The sequence below is a fragment of the Heloderma suspectum genome, chromosome 5, assembly GCF_057233095.1.
Source record: "Heloderma suspectum isolate Gila_16-S chromosome 5, 16-S_ref, whole genome shotgun sequence".
Taxonomy (NCBI): domain Eukaryota; kingdom Metazoa; phylum Chordata; class Lepidosauria; order Squamata; family Helodermatidae; genus Heloderma; species Heloderma suspectum.
Genome location: NC_139462.1, coordinates 15,052,491 through 15,071,819, shown reverse-complemented (window position 1 = coordinate 15,071,819; position 19,329 = coordinate 15,052,491). Strand labels below are relative to the sequence as shown.

Below are 19,329 nucleotides of genomic sequence, written 5' to 3'. Positions count from 1 at the left end.
ATGCAGACCAGGCAAATGCAGCTTTCTGGAGGACAAAAAGTCAGCCTGGTAGTAAGAGAACATGTTCTAGCCTGCAATCCACAGGAGAGACTTTCAGCCATCCATGCATGGCCTCCAAATGTGGAAGAGGTATTGAACATGGCTCACAGGTATCTACGACAGCCCCCCCATCCTTCATTCATTGGTTGGATGCTCCTCTAAAGGGAGCCATCAGGCCCTCCCACACACTACATGGAAAGGCCAAGCTCCAGCTTTGTGTGTGCACGCGCGCATGCATGTACATGCATGCAGGGGCCTGCACAAGGCTGCCATCAGTGTCCCCCAGTGCTAAGCAGAGAGAAGACACAAGGCCCCCCTTCATTCATTTACATGGTGGCAGTAGTACTATAATGGGCTGTGGCTGCCAGGAAATCCATGGAAAAGGCAGAAGCTATGAATTGCAGGGGTGCCATGGCTGCCCCCCGCCCCAAGTGGCAGCAGGTGCTGGGGTGAGGCAAGTAAGGCATAGAACCCAGTGAGCCCAGAGCCAGGGCATATTTGTTGTTGTTCAGTCATTCAGTCGTGTCTGACTCTTCGTGACCCCATGGACCATAGCACGCCAGGCTTTCCTGTCCTCCGCTCTTTCCCGGAGTGTGCTCAAGTTCATATTCATTGCATCGGTGATGCTATCTAGCCATCTCATCTTCTGGCGTCCCCTTCTCCTTTTGCCTTCAGTCTTTCCCAGCATCAGGGTCTTTTCCAGAGAGTTTTCTCTTCGCATTAGGTGGTCAAAATATTTGAGCTTCAGCGTCAGTATCTGTCCTTCCAATGAGCAGTCAGGGTTGATTTCCTTTAGGATGGACTGATTTGACCTCCTTGCAGTCCAGGGGACTCGTAAGAGACTTCTCCAGCACCACAGTTCGAAAGCATCAATTCTTCGGCGCTCAGCCTTCCTTATAGTCCAGCTCTCACAGCCATACATTACTACTGGGAAAACCATAGCTTTGATTAGACGGACCTTTGTCGGCAAGGTGATGTCTCTGCTTCTTACTATGCTGTCTAGGTTGGCCATAGCTTTCCTCCCAAGGAGCAAGCGTCTTTTAATTTCATGGCTGCAGTCACCGTCTGCGGTGATCTTGGAGCCCAAGAAAGTAAAAGCTGTCACTGCTTCCATTTCTTCCCCTTCCATATGCCAGGAAGTGATGGGGCCAGATGCCATGATCTTCGTTTTTTTAATGTTGAGTTTCAAACCAGCTTTTGCACTGTCCTCTTTCACCCTCAACAAGAGGCTCTTGAGATCCTCTTCGCTTTCTGCCATTAGGGTGGTATTGTCTGCATATCGGAGGTTGTTGATAATTCTCCCAGCAATCTTAATTCCGACCTGTGATGCATCCGGCGTTTCTCATGATGTCCTCTGCATATAAGTTAAATAAGCAGGGTGACAATATGCAGCCTTGTCGTACTCCTTTCCCAATTTTGAACCACTCGGTTGTTCCATGTCTGGTTCTTACAGTTGCTTCTTGACCCTCGTACAGGTTTCTCAGGAGACAGGTAAGGTAGTCTGGTACTCCCATCACTTTAAGCATTTGCCACAGTTTGTTGTGATCCACACAATCAAAGGCTTTAGCGTAGTCAATGAAGCAGAAATAGATGTTTTTCTGGAATTCTCTTGCCTTCTCCATGATCCAGTGAATGTTGGTGATTTGATCTCTAGTTCTTCTGCCTCTTCGAAACTAATTCTGGGTGCAACATATTCCTTATATTTCCCTCATACCTCCAAGCACTGGGGCCAATGGTCTGTATCTCAGAAGAAGGCAAGGACAACAGTGGTTGTGCTAACATTTGGCTTTATTTTTGCAAACACACCATGCTACACAAGTTTTGAGGGGTTTAGCTGCTCACCCCCAAGGTGAGCTTGTCAAACAGGTACTCCCCTGTGCCATTCTGGGGCAGCCCCAGGCGCTTCAGGTTGGTGAGGTGGTCTCCCAGTTGCTTGATGGCCTTCACTTTCTCCTCCAGGTATTCGGACTCCAGGAAGTCACACAGCTGAGGGAGTCAAAGAGAGATGTGTACAGAAAAATGTTGTTGAAAACTAAAGCTGTACAGAAACTAACATAAGGATAGGAATACAAGGGAGTGTACTAATATCCTTTGGATTAGACTGCACCATCAGTTGCTAGGGGTTTAGCTCAATTCATGACAAAAAGCTGGAAGTTGTATTATGCCCATTAGGGATGGCACAGGCACCCAATTCCATCCGGGAATCCAGTGAACCCCCTACACCTGTACTCACAGAGCCTGCTCTGAGCTGCCCACACTCTGCGACTGCCATTTTTGAAAAATAAAATAGTGATCATGAAAATGCACATTTTTTTGCAAACGTGCATATGCAAAAATGTGCCTATTCATGCATATACAAATATGCACATTTTCACTCATATGCAAAAATGTACATATTCACAAAATGGCAATTGCAGAGCTCTGGGCAGGACCTGGGCAGGTGCCCGGAGAACCCAGATGGGGGGGCGGGGTGCCCTCCCATCCCTAGCTCAGATTTTAAATGCCATGGAAGCATAGAAAATTCAAGATGGTTGTGGCTTTACGGCCTCTTCCCACAAAAAACCTCTTGCCATGAGATTGTTTTTCAGTTAGCTACTTTTGAAAATTTAGGTCTCATTCAAGACTTACTATAAGCTATTCAGCTAGCCAAGATGTGTTCAGCTTCTCAAACTTCCCAATTCAGAGAAGGTTTCAGAATCCTGTAGTATTACTATAAACTCACATGAGGGTCTCCCTTCTCCATCGCCAGCTTGTGTAGGTCCAGAAGGGCCTGGTTCACCTTCTTCTCCAGCTGCAGGGCCCTGTGCAAGGCATCCAGGCTGTTGCCCCACTCGTCCTGCTCTGGCTTCTGTGAAAAGAATCTAGGATAAAGAATAGATACTTTAGTGCATGCATTATACAGGAGTCCACAAAGTACAACACACATCAAGCCCAAATATTCTTCTTCTGCAAAGCAGCAGCTAAAGATCACCCCTTTTCACTCACCTTGACATCCTGCAGCACAACACGCCCCCCTCGCTTGTTCTGGTATTTCAGGAACTTCTCAGCATGCTCCCACTCTTCCTGGGACTATTCCTTCAGGAACTTGGCCACATGGCACAGGGCAACATCATCACGGTCAAAATGATAGGACTAAAAATGAAGGAATGAAAGCTACACAGACCAAGTTTAGGATTACATTTACATTTAGCCCAGGAGTGGGGAATTTGTGGTCCTCCAGATGTCTTGGCCTACAGCTCCCATCATCCCACACCATTGACTATACAGGCTATGGGTGATGGGCATTGTAGGCCAAAACATTTAGGGGGCCACACGTTGCCCACCATTGATTTAGCCAGTATGTTGTACCAGAAGAACGAGTTGTGCTCCACGTGTTCTGTTCATGCAGTCTAGAGTTCTGCACCCTTCTGCAAGCATTGAAACAGAAATTGAACCTGAGCAAGTTGGCCTGCTCCTCTAGAAATGCTGGGCCAAATACAAATGCCCATTCCAACAGTCATTTCCTGTGTTGCCTTGTATCATTTTTAGCCTTTTCCAGTCATATCCACTTGTGGTTAAGGTCTGGACTGACTATAGCACCTACACACCATCCCATCCCGCCCCCCAAGTCATCTGCTCTCAACTAAATGAATGTCAGATTCCTTTAGAGATGAGCAAAGATGAAAGATTTATGCCAGCATGGAATCTGGTCACCCCAACTACAGTTAAGGATGGAGATTGTTTACTTTCAGTAGGAAGGGGAGCTTCAGGAGATGAACCTCATGTTCTGGTGCTGGAAGAGGAGGAAGAACTGCACCTTCCACAATGCAATGATTGTAAAAAGGCCACAGTCTCTAATGTTTCTCTCCAGCCTGAGCAGAACTGTTGTGTGGGGCCATAATTTTGTCCCATGTTCAATCCCTTCAGCTGAAAGAGGACCTCAGATAGCAACCAATGGTGAAGTTGTTTACCAGAGTCCATGGTGAGCTACTGCTGGTTAGAGTAGACCAGGGATGTTGAACCTTTCAGCCCAAGGCCTGAACTCAATTTTGAAGGAGCTCTCAGGGGGTGAGATTCCTCTGGTGAGCAAGGCCAAAGGGACAGGGTCAAAATATCTGCATATTTTAACTTAAAGCTCTTACTGATGATAACAAAACCTTAGGAGAAAAGGCACTGCGCAGAAACCAGTTGGGGTTTTAGCAGGATCAACAATTGGGGAAACGGGGTGGTTAAGAGAAGAAAAGAAAAGCCCTGCTGGATCAGACCAAGGGTCCATTTAGTCCAGCATTCTGTTCTCACAGTGGCCAACCAGCTGACAATCAGGAACCCACAAGCAGGACATGAGCACAACAGAACCCTCCCACCCAATCTCCCCAGCAACTGGTGCACACAGGCATACTGCCTGTGGTACTGGAAGTAGCACATAGCCATCAAGACTAGCCATTGATAGCCTTTTCCTCCAGGAATTTAAGGCGGCCGCCATTTGCATTCCCTTTTTTTTGGCTGTGATAGCCTGCGTAAATATTTACGTAGCCTATTATGGCAAAATACAGGGAAGCAAATGGCGGCTACAGCAGCCGCCATTTGCATCCCTGCAGGCTGCCCAACGGCCGGATGTCCGGCTGTGAGTGGCCCCGGCCAGCAGCTCTGCGGAATCTCTGTGGAGCGGAGCTGGCTGGAGAGAATTTCGGGGGGTGGGACAGAGCACCTCCCTCCCACCTAGGGTGGACGAAAGTCCCTTACCTTTTGTCGAAGGACGTTCGCGGTGGGGGGGAGGCGCTTCGCTGCTCCCCCCGCGAAGTTCAGGCCAGGGGGGGAGGCTTCCCGCCTCGCCCCGGCCGAAATTCAGGCCGGGGAGGAGGCTTCCCGCCTCGCCCGGCCGCGAACGCGAAATTTTTTTTTTTTTTTAAACGCCCCGATAGGCTACGTGACGATTCACGTAGCCTATAACGGCTAGATCTGCAAAGTCAGCCGTGATAGGCTACGTCAATCATCATGTAGCCTATCACGGGTGACTTAAAAAAAAAAAAAAGCACGTACGCTAATGGCGGCCCCCATAGGGAGCCGCCATTCGCATTCCTTATTTAGTCGCTGTAGTCTACGTAAATGTTTACGTAGACTATGGCGAAAATAAGGGCAACGCAAATAGCGTTGCCCTTATTTTCGCCGTAGTCTACGTAAATCTTTACGTAGACTACAGCGACCAAATAAGGAACGGGAATGGCGGCTCCCTATGGGGGCCGCCATTATCCGTACGCACTTTTTTTTTTTTTAAAGTCACCCGTAATAGGCTACGTGACGATTGACGTAGCCTATCACGGCTGACTTTGCAAATCTAGCCGTGATAGGCTACGTGAATCGTCACGTAGCCTATCAGGGGGCGTTTTTTTTTTCTTTGATTGCAATGGCGGCGGCGGCAGCCGGTCGAAAGACCGGCTGCCGCTCCCGCCCCGCTCGAACACCCGCCGAACCGCTGGCCGGACCCACCACCGGGAGGGACATTTGGTGAAGGTAAGTCCTGTCCTGGGGGGGGTGCGGGGGGTGGGGTGGGGTTCGGAGGATTTCTCCCCAAAACTTGTTCGGGGGGCCGAACACGTTGGCGCTCAGCCCCCCGAAGTTTCGGGGAGAAATTCTCCGCCATCCCTACTCCCACCGTGAATGTCACCCTTTGAAAAGGTAAGTGACTTTCCTATATCCCTACCTGAATCTCCCACCAACCAGCTTCATAGGATGACCCCACTGGGCTCTAGCATTGAGACAGATAGGAAGCTGCCTTATGCCAGGTAAGACTATCTCAACTCTGAGGTGGATACTTCACTTATTTTGTATTAGGACGATCAGGCCATCATCTGTTCTGGATACATTAGTCAAAGCATGGAGGAACAATGTTTTGGTGCAGAGTAGCTTTCAGGACTTGCTTCAGCAGCAGAGTTGAGCCATCTCATAAGAAATTTCCCAGTGGCCCACAGGTTCAGAGCAAGTTTGTTTTACTAGACCCCCAAAAGGGATAGACCCTCCCCGCCAAGTTCAGTCCACTAACCCATGGCCGTTCCATACTCTATTTTCATACTAAGAAGACCCATCAGCCTTTTCAGGGTACGTCACTCTAAATCATAGCTGGGAACTTGTGGCCCTCAAAATGGTGATGAACAATCCCACCATTCATGACCATGCTGGCTGGAGTGGATGGGAATTGAGGTCCCCTCTCCCCTTCTATTCTAAATAAAGAATAGGGAGAACAAAAAAGAATGCAGCCCTTTTAATATAGCAGGACAAGAGGATCCTAGGTAACTGCACCGTGGCAAAAAGCTGATTTCTATAGTTACCATTATAAATGGTAGCAGTTAACAATTCAGTAGAAGGGCTTTTTACTCACACTTTGAGATTATTACAAGTTGAAGGAAGAAATAAGTATTTAAGACACCAGATGTCTATTAGACCCCACCCAATTTGAGAAATGTTTAGATGACCATATGTATTGCTTCTTTCACAGAACACGCAGCAAACATTTCTATTCTTTTCTTGACTTTCCATCCCCATGGCATTTCATGGGTTACAACAACTTCTACACTCCTGATAAGTTAGAATGAAAAGCAAACCCCATTTGCCAGCCCTGATAAAATGGGGAAAAAAAAACCTCTTGAGGAGATGAAGTTTTCTGTTTAAGTCAGAAACATCATGGCTACAAGAGTAAAATGCAATGTGCTTCTTCTACCCTGATACCAGACATATTTATTTCAGAGTAAGTGAAGTTTTATTGTAGAAAAGGATAAATTTTAAAAGGATAAATTTTAAAAGTAGAAAATAAAAAACCTTAGCATATGCAACCACATACATACCTAGGCAGCACCACCCCCTGGCTATAAAGTGTTATGGTTTTTGTTCTTTGTTTTTAAGAAAAAAGGATGCTCCAATAATCACTGAATCAGTGAGAAAAAAGGATGCTCCAATAATCACTGAATCAGTGAGACTCACAGATTAATCCTATATGAGGTTTTCTACATGAGGGTGTTAATTGGCTCTATCTACTTTCAGTTTCATAGCAGGACTGAGATCTGAGCACTACATGAAGAGCATTTCCTTGCCTGTTTTTCTTCCACATAGCCTGTAGGTGGTGCTGTGCTATAGCAGAATAGAGCAAATACACAAGTGAGAAACCAGGTTTTTTTGCTTCCACAATTAAATACCGCATTTCCCTACTCTTAAAAAACAAAACTGCTGAAAGTACTTTTTAGACACAGAAGTCATCTAAAAAACCTATAAACAACTGTGAGTAGGGTATGACAGGTGCGCAATAAATGCCTCATGTAGAAAAGCTCTGTGCTTACTCAGAATATCATAGTTTTGATTCCCAGGTAAATGTGTATAGGATTGCAGCTTACCTTATACACCCTAAGTGGAGTAAGCCTTGTTGAACATAATGGGGCTTTCTTCTGAGCAGACATGCATAGGACTGCAATATTAGTTTGGAAAAAAAAAACATGCAATGGATGGGGCTGAAACTGAATTCACACACACAAGGACACATTGGAACATGCTACTTGGACTGGAGAGGCCTAGGTTCAGATCTTTGTTTTGCCACTGGATGGTACTAGGCATGTCACTAGGTAAGTGAATGTCTTCTTTTTTTGCACATGTGAAAGAGCTCTTGTACAGAAGATTGCCACCTTTCCCCCCACAGAGCTCCTGTGTCTTCATCAGGTGTGTGACAAGTCAAAATTCTATTAAATTTGGTTTTAACTGTTAATTGATTTTCTGTTTTTATTCTAGTTTTATTATGCTTGGTGGTCTGAAGTTTTGTTGTAAGCTGTTTTGAGAGGATTTACCCTCAAAGGTACCTTTTAAAGAGGGTACACTCTTATAAATGTTTACACAGAAAAAAGTCCTATAACTCTGAGCAGGTTGGGGAATGCTGGGAGTTATAGGATTTTTTTTCTGTCTAAACATGCAAAGTTTGCACCCTAAATGTATAATAAATGAATTCACCTGGTGAATTTTTCCACTATGATGGGGAAAGTATCACCTGCTGAAATACCATTACTAACACAACGGTTAAAGGCACAGAATTTGGAAGAATTCTGCCTAAAACAAAACCCTTCAAGGAAACCTGGTAGAATCCCCTGAAATTATCAGTGTGTCAAATTTAGTCTCCTTTGGAGTTCCCTTTCAAGGAGAACAATTATACAGAAAGGGGAAAAGCCATTCCAATGGAAAATTAGAGCTTCCCTTGAAATTAATGGGCTTTTTTGTGCTTAACAATACTGTGCTGAACATTCCTCACATTTTTCAGGGGTATTTCTGTCCCCCTGTTCCATGAAAAGTGTGTGTGTGTGTGTTGTTGGCAATTTTCTGGAACAGGTGATACCTATGGGTTCTCACAGAATAGGTCACTGGAAATGATGCTACATCATGATATGGTATTGTTCCCTGGAGCTTCATTGGGGGAAATAAGACCCCATTGTTATTGGTCAAGAAAAGAAAAACCCCCGCCACTGCTTCCTATAATAGTAAATCCCCCTCCCTCTCTCTCATAATTAATAATTCCCCCAAATCATTCCCTTTTTCTACACACTTTTTGGCCCAATCTCCATCCCCAAAATTGTTGGAGACGTTTAGGTTAAATACACTGTATAGGAGCAAGATGAATGTGTTGCAGTTATTGAGTTGAAGGTGTCATGCTAGGGTGGCCATGTGTCCTACTTTACAGAGGACAGTTTTCTATTTGAAGGGTCATCCAGATGAAGTCTGTTTTAAAGATTTAAAAAAAAAACCCATCAGAAGGAAGAGCTGGGCCTTGAAGCTGCCCATCAATAGCACCTGGACAGCAGATCAAGCTGGCACACAGCTCACCTGGTCACAATCTTCCCCACTATGGTAAGATGTGTTGTATTTCTATTTAAATTATAGTAATTATTTCTAAATTCGCATCTATATACATTAATCAGCAGGTGAAAATTGGTGTCCTGTTTTGTTTTCTTTTTCTGGATATGCATAAGTTCAATGGACTGAAAGGGAAATTGTCATTACATCCTTTGTCCTTGTCTATAACTGACGTATGTACTTTTTAAAGAGAGAGCTATTTCCATACACACACACACACCTTTTTTGCCAGCCAAACATGCAGGTAAAGTTTGGAAGCAAGAACATAAGGTAAAAGCTTCAAATACCAGTGCTGTCAATTTTAAACTGATTTCTTGGTTTAATGCTTTGCAATTTTGAGCATTTCCTAACCCCTTTCTGCCTTATTAGGCAGGCCAATGTTTTCTTGCAGAAGCCATCAGCTACATAAATGAAGTGAGTTGAGGAAGAGTCGTCTTATGCCCAAACATACTGATCACAAAAATAGGTCATGAGTAAGACCATCATTATTTGTCTAGGAGCCTCCCCCACCCCTGGCCCAAGAATTATTTTCCTCACTGAGCCCCTGTTGCCACTTTGGCAAACACGCTAGACTTTTAGGAGAGAGAAGCCCCAGGATGGAAGAAAGGGTCAAGATGGCTGAGATGGCCAAAGGAGAAGGATAGAATAAACTGCAGAGATATAGGAGTGTGAAAGATGAAGACAGAAAACTACAACTGTTGTGTGTGTGTGTGGAGAGAGAGAGAGGGAGGAGTCATGCATGCTATAAGGGGAATATTGCTGTGTAGTATGGGTAGTTAGGGTCTGAGTTGGGAGAAAAAATAATAATCATCATCATTTATTTATTAGGAGACCAAGTATAGGTTATAGCCAAAGAGACCAACAACAGATACCTATCAATACAATACAGGGTAATAACTATAAAAATTCTATCACCAGGTTAAAATTCAATAAACAGTATGCAAATACGCAGTGGCTTATAAGAATGTGTGATGGCAGATACCAACTTTTCTTAAAAAAAAATAAATCCTCTTGGGCTGTTCTGAGTTGGGCTGCTTACTTTTACCACAAATCTAGCTGTGTTAAGCATAACAAACTTGGATGTACTTGGCAAGAAATATTTAATTTTATTCGTATCATCAAGGTTAGCTACATGTGCTAAACATCTCATTCAATATTTATCTCTTGGAATTTTATATAACTTGCAATGTAGCACGTAGTGTATTATATCCTCAACCATGTGACTGCCACAAATTCAGAAACGTTGTTCCCTGGGGATGTTTTTATATCTTCCTTCCCTAGAATTAGTTTTCATTGTCTAGAAGCGCAAGGCCATGAAGGCCTTGCAAAGACAGGGAGATGTGACGTCAGACAGGTATTTCTTTTCCCCATGGCATGTTTTTAGGGAGGGGTAACAAGAGGAAAATCTGGATACCCTAATTGCTTCAACATCCAATCTAACATAATATTGCTGCATCTGTTCTTGAATGGATTTGCTGCTGTTCTGTACATCACTAGATGCTACCACTTTAGGGTCAAGTCCAAATGTCGTCAGACTTGCTTCACATCTTATTAACCAATTACTTTTAACAGTGGAGCTTCTCTGCTTTGCTACACAATGAGTTATTACTACATTAGCTGAGCATTTCATTTTGAGGAAGTAGAAGAAAACAGTACACCAAATAGAGTATATTATTGGCATTACTCTGACATTTGCCCTTATGTAAGTGGCAGGTGTACTTGGTGGGAGACCCAGTAATGCCCTTAAGAATTTACTCAGTAAAGGACTGAACATCTCTCAGAGAAACCCCATATCTCAGCCCCATATATAATCTGTGGAATGACCTTTGCAACAAAAACTCTAACAGCCGGAACAACAAAATTACCTCCCTTGGCTTTGGCAAATTTTAATACTGTCTGCATAGATTTTTGAGTCTTCAGCTTAGAAGCTGACAAGTGGCCAGTCCAGGATCCATTCTGAGTCAAACAGACTCCCAAATAATGGAGGGTGCAATCCTATTGGGATAGGTGGCCACCTCTGAACTCAGAGGTGACCACCTATCCACCTATTGTCCCCTCCATGCTTCAGCTGCCCTGCATTCATGGCTAGATAGCCGATTTCAGCTGTCTAGCTGCAGGAAGTTGGAGTGGGTGGTGGTGGATGCTGGACGACGCATAGGAAGCATCGGAACGGCACTTCCCTCTCCTCGCCCCCAGGAACTCTTCTGAGCATGGAGTGCAGGGCTGATCTGCGCTGCCTACCAGGTGGTGCGAGAGGGGGTGGAGGTCAGTTCTCTGGGAACTGACCTCAGAGTGCGGGCTCCAAGCTTGGTTCCTGGGAACTGACCAATCCTATGGGCATCAAGCCGCTGACTAGGAGCCATACGATTGTGTCCTTAATCTCTTTTGATGGTTGTCCTTCTTTACCAGCTCTTACTTGAATCACTGTATCAGAATATAAGTCCTTGATCAAAATCAAAAGGTGCCTGTTCATCCCAAGCCTCCATAATTTATGCCACAGCCTCTCTCTGTCTATTCCATCGAAGGCTGAGGTCAAATCGACAAAAGCAGCATATAAATGCTTCTTCAGGGGACTTGCATATTTCTCCCTCAGGTGTTTTAACACAACACACTGATCTATGGCTGATCTACCATGATGGAAGCCTGCTTGTTCCTCTCCAATGATGTTATTTTGATCTGCCAAGCCTCTGCTTTAGTGAGCAGATATTGTGTATACAATTTGGAAGATACATCCAACAGGGTAATGGGGAGATAGTTGGCTGGTGAGGATTTGTCCCCCTTCTTGAAAATCGGGACAACAGTACTTTGATTCCAACCACTGGGGAATCTGCCAATTGAGTTGATAAAAGTGAAAAGCTTGGCCAGTATGGGAGCCCACCAATGTAAATTATTCACACACAAAAATCTCTGGAGGAAGTATATATTCCCCAGGTGCCTTCCACCTACCTAAGGTTGAAATTAATTGTTTCACCTCAGTGGCAGTCAAGGCTGGGGAGCAAGGACTGCGACCCCACCCAATCACTACCTGCCACTTTCTCCACACCCCATCTTTCCCCCCTCCCACCCAGAGAGGCTGTGGTGTCAGGGGGCATGCATGTGCACAGAAGGAGAAAACAAAATTGCAAGGAGCAAAGGATGCTGGGTTTGCAGTGGCTGAACAATTCTATCTGTCTGTCTGTCTGTCTGTCTATCTGTCTATCTATCTATCTATCTATCTCATTTCTATACTGCCCAACAGCCAAAGCTCTCTATGCAGTTCCCAAAAATTAAAACAAAAAAGAGCAGGATAAAACAATATAAAATATGAAATAATTAAAACCACAATATAACAATTCAACCAGAGTAAAACCTAGCAGCAGTGCAAAAACATAAAAGCTAAAAGACTAGGAAGCTAAAATGCTAAAATACTGGGGGAATAAAAAGGTCTTTACATGGTGTGGGATGGAGTACGACGGAACAAAGCAGTCCTATCAGACACTGGGAGGGGGAAAAACATGGCCCCCTCTTATGCAGCCCTGCCAAATGAACATCAGTATGTATGTCTACAAGGAGTAGTGATGCCTGCCATCCTTGAAGAATTCTCTCCCCAAGAAGGCCTGCCTGCCACAACTGTATGCCTTTAGTTGTCAGTGAAAACCAGGCTCTTGAGAGGTTGATATGTGTATGTGTCGCTTCTGTACTCTTGGGGTTATTCCCTGTCTTTTGTTTACTGATAGATAAACAGACAGATGTGTAAAGCAGCAGCACAGCAAAGCAACAAGGAGGCTGTAGATCCAGTTTGGATGCAGTGTGTCTTAAGTTAAAATTTATAAGAAAGACAGACAGACACAGAGTAATTTCAAAATATATTTAGAGCTAAACGTTTCTGCCTCTGCCCTCATCAGTACTGACTACTGATGAGGGTGGAAGCTGGAGCGTTTAGCTCTAAATATATTTTGAAATTACTCTGTAGTTAGTCTATGCACGCCTATGTGATTACATACTTGGTATGTGATCTGTTCTGGTATTGTGTATTTCCTGTTCTTTTTTTTTTATCGTATTCATTGGTAGCTGCTTGTCCCTAACCCCAGACGAGAAAGAACATTACTTAGATGAACACAGTTAACACACATATTTTATATTATGAAAATAGCAGTCATGAGACCATGGGGGAAGTGGGGGGTAGTTCACGGACCTGACTAAAAGTGCCCTCTGGGGTGCTATGTTCACTTGAAGGAATGATCCTGTTGGCATGAATGAAGGCTTCCCTCGAAATGTCAATTGCACCTTCAGAGAGAGAAATTTTGACCCTCTGTTGTATGCTAAAGATATAAAATGTTACAAATAAATGGAGGGATGGGAAGAACATGGTGCAGAGGACAGGAGGAGCACTAAAAAAGCTGCAATGCTTCAGATAAGCTCCATAACGAGAGCCAGTGTGGCGTAGTGGCTAGAGTGTTGGGCTGGGAGCCAGGAGATCTGGGTTCTAGTCCTCACTCAGGCATGGAAGCTCACTGGGTGACTTTGGGCCAGTCACAGACTCTCAGCACAACCTACCTCACAGGGTTGTTGTTGTGAGGATAAAATGGAGAGGAGGAAGCCACCTTGGGTTCCTTGCAAGAGGAAAAAAGGCGGGATATAAATGCAACAAATAAATAAATAAATAAATAAATAATAATAACAAGATGAGGGCTGTTGCCTTTTCTGGTAAGGATCCCATGCCTTTGGAAATTCAGGAGAGGCAGCAACATAAGTGCTGCAGCATGTCCAAAAGCAGAGACAATGTACAAGGGAGAGCTGCAGCTGTTACCTTCCTGCCACTCATAGAGCTGGCAGAAAGGGACCTAGGCATCCTACCAGAAAGAGATGGCAACATGATCAAGGATGGGTGGCCTGAAGGATGGATAGGATTGGATCAGACAGAGTTACCAGATGCTTGTCCTTGTTCCTGTGCCTTTCATTCCTTAGGATCAGGCTACTGTTAAAATAGCTGCCAAAAGCATCACCTATTTCATTTTCATTTCTTACATTTCTATATCTTTCTCCAGTTTACAAAAATTAAAACCCTAAAAATACAATATAATGTAGTGTAGAACCAATGTATAAAAATGACAATGTTAATCAACAAAAATCTCAGGACCCATCAAAAACCTTGTCACATACTGAAAAGTCAACTGCCTTTGATTTATTTTCATCAGGCAGACAGGCAAAAGGCCCCCAAATGTTGTCCACCATGCAGCCATAGAAACCAGAGAACCAAAGAGTTATTAGGCCTGAAACTAGGTGTTGCCTGTACTTTGAAGAGAGGGACAACTCCCCCCTGTGAAGTAAAGCCCACCCACCATTCTGTACAGCTTTGCCCCCCCTCCCCCTGGGTTAGGTCTTGGGAGATCCAAGCAGGGGAAATAAATTTTAACTGGCCAGCTGAGTTGCTGACAGAGGAAGGGAGATGGGGCAAATCCTGGGCCAAGGCCTGTAATCCCAGGCAGCCTTTCTGAAGGGCATGACAACCCAGCAGAGTGGCAATGCACCCAGACTTCTTTGGCTTACTCTGGGACAGTGGGGCTCTGCCCTCAGAGAGACAAAAATGTCTCTCCACCCCCGAAGATGTCCGGCAAGGTAGGCATAACCTCAGCCCCGTAAGAACACTCAAGAGGGGGAGCCAGGTTAGTCTATTGCAGCAAAAACAACAAAGACTCCTGTGGCACCTGAAATACTAACATATTTATTCTGGCATGAGCCTCTTACATTTGCACATATATATGCAAATGTAACAGCAACAAAAGAAAGGGGGGACCACAAGAGAGAAACAAGGGAACATACCATAAAACATATTCATACAGAATCATTTACATCACCCTTAATAAAAAAAGAAAAGAAAAAGAGGGGGAAGGTAGGAGTTAACACTTCCATTTCAAATATATATGTTAATATAAGCAGTTCATATTTGAATATAAGCATCCATAAGGTAACAGGACTGACTGCTGTGGGACGTATGTTCAAATGCAGCAAGGGCCATAAGCTCTTCAGTCCGATGAATGACACACAGTGGGTGTTTATCCTTCCAAGCTAGCTTGAAGTACAAGTCTCTTTACAGCTGTAAGGGCTCTCAGTGTCCACTTTTGCAATGCTGCCCATCTATTAATCCTGGGGATGTCCAAGAAATCCACAACGGAATCAAGTGACTTTGGATTTCTATGAATCTGATCCCAGGATTCCACAGTAGACTGGTTTTTCTCAGGTCACACAGATTCCACAGACTTAAGGAGTAGAGTGTGTGGGTGTTTGGACTTTTACACACATTTAGTGGTAGAAAGGATATATCAAATTTAAAAAGCACATTTTGGAGGCATTTGTGTATTTAGGGGGGTTGCTCCTTTTTTTGGGGGGCCGCACATTTTCACCAGTGCAAATTCATGCAAATTTGGGAAATTGGAAAAAATCCAATTCTGCTAATGAGTGGATGACGGAATGAAAAGCACCTAAACATCCTCAGTCTGCAGATGGTCGGTAGCTAATCCCCACATCACAGGGGCGTAATGGCATAAGATTTTGCAGACACTGCACTTCAACAGATGCAGTAGTGAACAGTATCCACAAAAGCTGATGCCAGAATAAGTGTATTAGGGCACCATCCTATCGTATTACAGTATTACTGTAAACTCACTTGAGGATCTCCCTTCTCTATTGCCAGCTTGTGTAGGTCCAGCAGGGCCTGGTTCACCTTCTTCTCCAGCTGCAGGTCTCTCTGCAGGGCATCCAGGCTGCTGCCCCATTCATCCTGGTTTCTGTATCCCCCCGAAAACATGGAATGGCTACATCAGCATATGGTTGCTGCATTCAAGCAGCATCAGATCTCAACCTATTCTTTCCTTGAATTAAGCTGAGCTAAAGACCTTCCATGCCACTCACCTTGATGTCCTGTAGCACAACACGGCCCCCTTGCTTGGTCTGGTATCTCAGGAACTTCTCAGCATTTTCCCTCTCCTCCTGGGACTGCTCCTTCAGAGACTTGGCCACTTGGTGCAGGGTGACATCATCGCGGTCAAACTGGGAAGACTGGAAGGAATATGAATGGAGGGAGCATGGAAGCCATAATTAAACCAAGATCGCAGGATGTTTAACCAAAATGCAGTCCCAAAGATATAAGCTGCTCCAGCAAGTGTATCTATGCAGGAGGAGCCTACTTAACCAAGTATTGATGCAGTAGCTGAAAAACTGGCCATCTGTGGAAGTGCTGGGCAGACTTATAGATTCCTGTTACAATAGTCATTGCCCCATTTGGCCTTTTTGTTATTTCTGTAAAAAAATGCTAGTTGGAACAACTCAGTATATAGTTGTTGTTTCCTTGCCCAGTTCTCCAGGCAATTGTGTGTTGAAAACAGGGTAAAGCATCAGGGGTCTACCAAGCCCCACTAACTGAGGTTTACCATAGGCATGTTCACATAGCTGGAAGTACAAAGCTATGCACACTTATTTAGGAAACAAGTCCAGTGGTGCAGCTTTAGACCCTGAACTTAATGGTCTTATGCTCCTCACCCTCTGCTTAGATAGCCATGGGTATTGCCTCACTTGTAACACACACAACTAATACGTCTTCTCTCCATCGCTGTGACATTTGATGTGTTACAACTGTTTCCACATTCATGATATGTTAGAGTAAAAAATAGGGATGGTGGAGAAATCTGCCATGGACTCCAATGAGGCCGGATTCTTTGGAATCTGCCCCCTGGAGTCCGTGGCAGAACGGACTACCCCCCGCCACCCCCCAAAATCCCCTCAGGACGGAACCTACCTGGTGGCGGCTGGTCCGGGTTGCCATCTTCGCTCTGCAGCCATCTGCTGCCAGGCTGTGGAACAAAATGACGTCTGGCGTAGTGGACTCCATTTGTGTCCCTGCCGTTGGACGTGATAGGCTATGTAAATATTTATGTAGCCAATCACAGCCAACAGCAGGGATGCAAATGGCGTCCCCTACACCGGATGCCATTTGCGTCTGCAGACCGGCAGTGGCCGGAGCCGGCTGACAGTTCTGCAGACTCCTCGTGGAGCGGAGCTAGCTGGGGAGGATTCTGGGGGGAGGACCAGGTTGCCTCCCCCCACCTGTGGACACCCCCAGGGACCCCAGGTAAGGGGATCCGTACATCCCTAGTAAAAAACAAACGCCATTTGCCAGGTTTGAGAAAACAGACAAAACTCTTAAGTATGTACAGTTCTGCATTTAAGTTATAGCATCATGACTAAAAGAATACAATCATAGGGTTGGAAGGGGCCTACAAGCCCATCGAGTCTAACCCCCTGCTCAGTGCAGGAAGCCTTGTACTAGGGATATACGAAAGTCGCTTACCTTTTTGACAGGGTGATTCGCGGTGCGGGGGAGACACTCCGCACCTCTCCCCAAAATCCTAACCCCGCTGGCTCTGCTCCACGGCAACTCCACTGAGCTGCTGGCCGGGTGCATTTGCAGGTGCCGTGTGGAGCCTGCGGACGCAAATGGCGGCGGCTACGGCGGTCGCCATTAGCGTCCCTGTTTTTTGGCCATGATAGGCTATGTAAATATTTATGTAGCCTATCACGGCAAAAAAAGGGAACGCAAATGGCAGTGGCTATGGCGGCCGCCATTTGCGTTCCCTTTTTTTTGCCGTGATAGGCTACGTAAATATTTACTTAGCCTATCACATCCTCCTCAGGGATGCAAATGGTGTCCCTGTGTTAGCCATGATAGGCTACGTAAATATTACGGCCACAGACACGGCCGCCATTCGCAAAGAAGTGCGAACAGCACCAGGTAAATGTCCCGTTTCGCACGCCTTTCGCGCGGTGGTGGGGCGGGGGGCTTCGTTCCGTCGCAGATTTTGGGTGACCGAATGCATTGGCATTCGGCCTCACCGAGATCCATGGTGGAATTTTCTGACATCCCTAACCCAGGCACTCTCCCATGGAAGTACTAACCAGGGCTGACCCTGCTTAGCTTCTGAGATCAGAGTGCCATGTGTTTCTACTGACCTGATGGTAATAAGTACAGTTTTGTTATAGAAAAAAGATTTTTCAACAGTACAATTTTCTAAAAAAACAACTTAGCATATGGGACCATGTACATGCCTGGCTGGCTCTGCCTCCTGCCTATAAAGTGTGTGTCTTTTTAAAGAAAAAAGGATGTTCCAGGAAGGGGCCCTTGCTGGGGCAAGTTCTGGTGAGAGCTGCAGGCAGACTTAACATTAGCTGCCACTCTCCTGGCAGCTATTTCAAGGCTTCTTGGGGTGTGGAACCCCAGACTCCAACTACGTGGCTCAGCCCACTGAACAAACAACAAATCAATAAGCTGAACAACCCATAAGGTTGAATAGACATATGTAGGACTGGGGTAAAACTGAAATCGCACACAGTGATCATGTTTTTCCCAGTGGAAGAGATAATAAACAGCAACTTACCATGGACACGTACACATAGCTCGCATGCAGCTCTAAATTCACCAGCTGCTTCACAGCAGCCTCACACTCAGCATGGAAGTTTTGGCACACTTGGGAAGCCATATCTAAGACCAAGAGAGTGTGGGGGGGAAAGCAAAAACCAAATAGCAACGCAAGCTCTTCTCAACTGCTGCTATAGAAGAATATGTGGCTCAGGAGGAGGTATATATGCAGTTTGTTTTTCAGTCGTTAAGTCGTGTCTGACTCTTTGTGACCCTATGGACCATAGCACGCCAGGCCTTCCTATCCTGCACTCTCTCCCCGAGTGTGCTCAAGTTCATATTCATCGCATTGGTAATGCTATCTGGCCATCTCATCCTCTGCCGTCCCCTTCTCCTTTTGCCTTCAATCTTTCCCAGCATCAGGGTCTTTTCCAGGGACTTTTCTCTTCGCATTAGGTGGCCAAAATATTTGAGCTTCAGCTTCAGTATCTGTCCTTCCAATGAGCAGTCAGGGATGATTTCCTTTAGGATGGACTGATTTGACTTTGTGAGCTGCACCTCACAAAGGATGGGAAGAATGTGTTTTGGCCACAGCATGAAGAACTTCATCAGGAGGGCTTTAAACTGAATCCTACGGGGAAGGGAGATGTAAAGTTGGGGGTAACAATGGATGTAGGCTCATGCACTGCAACGGAGAGAACCGCTCTAATAGCACCCAATAATAGTCTTCAGAAACATGTAGGAAGAAAGCCAGACTATGAAGCACATGGTTTTCGATGTCTATATACTAATGCCCAGAGTATGGGAAACAAACAGAATGAACTTGAACTCTTAATTAGGGATGTACGAAACCCACCTTTTCACGGAATTTTTCGCGGTGGGGCGGGAGGTGCTCCATCCCTCTCCTCGGAATCCTCAACGGGGGGGGGGGGGGAGATGATCTGGTCCGCCCCCCCCGGAATCCTCAATGGCCAGCTCTGCTCCGCGGCCAGGCCATGGAGCAGCTGGCCAGGGTCGTCCACAGCTGGATTTCTGGCTGC

The 19,329-nt window shown here is 45.4% G+C and overlaps 1 pseudogene; it reads right to left on the bottom strand.

Moving 5' to 3' along the window:
* Positions 1-1,869: 1,869 nt before the first annotated feature.
* LOC146343603 (ferritin heavy chain A-like) lies at positions 1,870-18,410 on the bottom strand (annotated as a pseudogene).
* Positions 18,411-19,329: the final 919 nt, after the last annotated feature.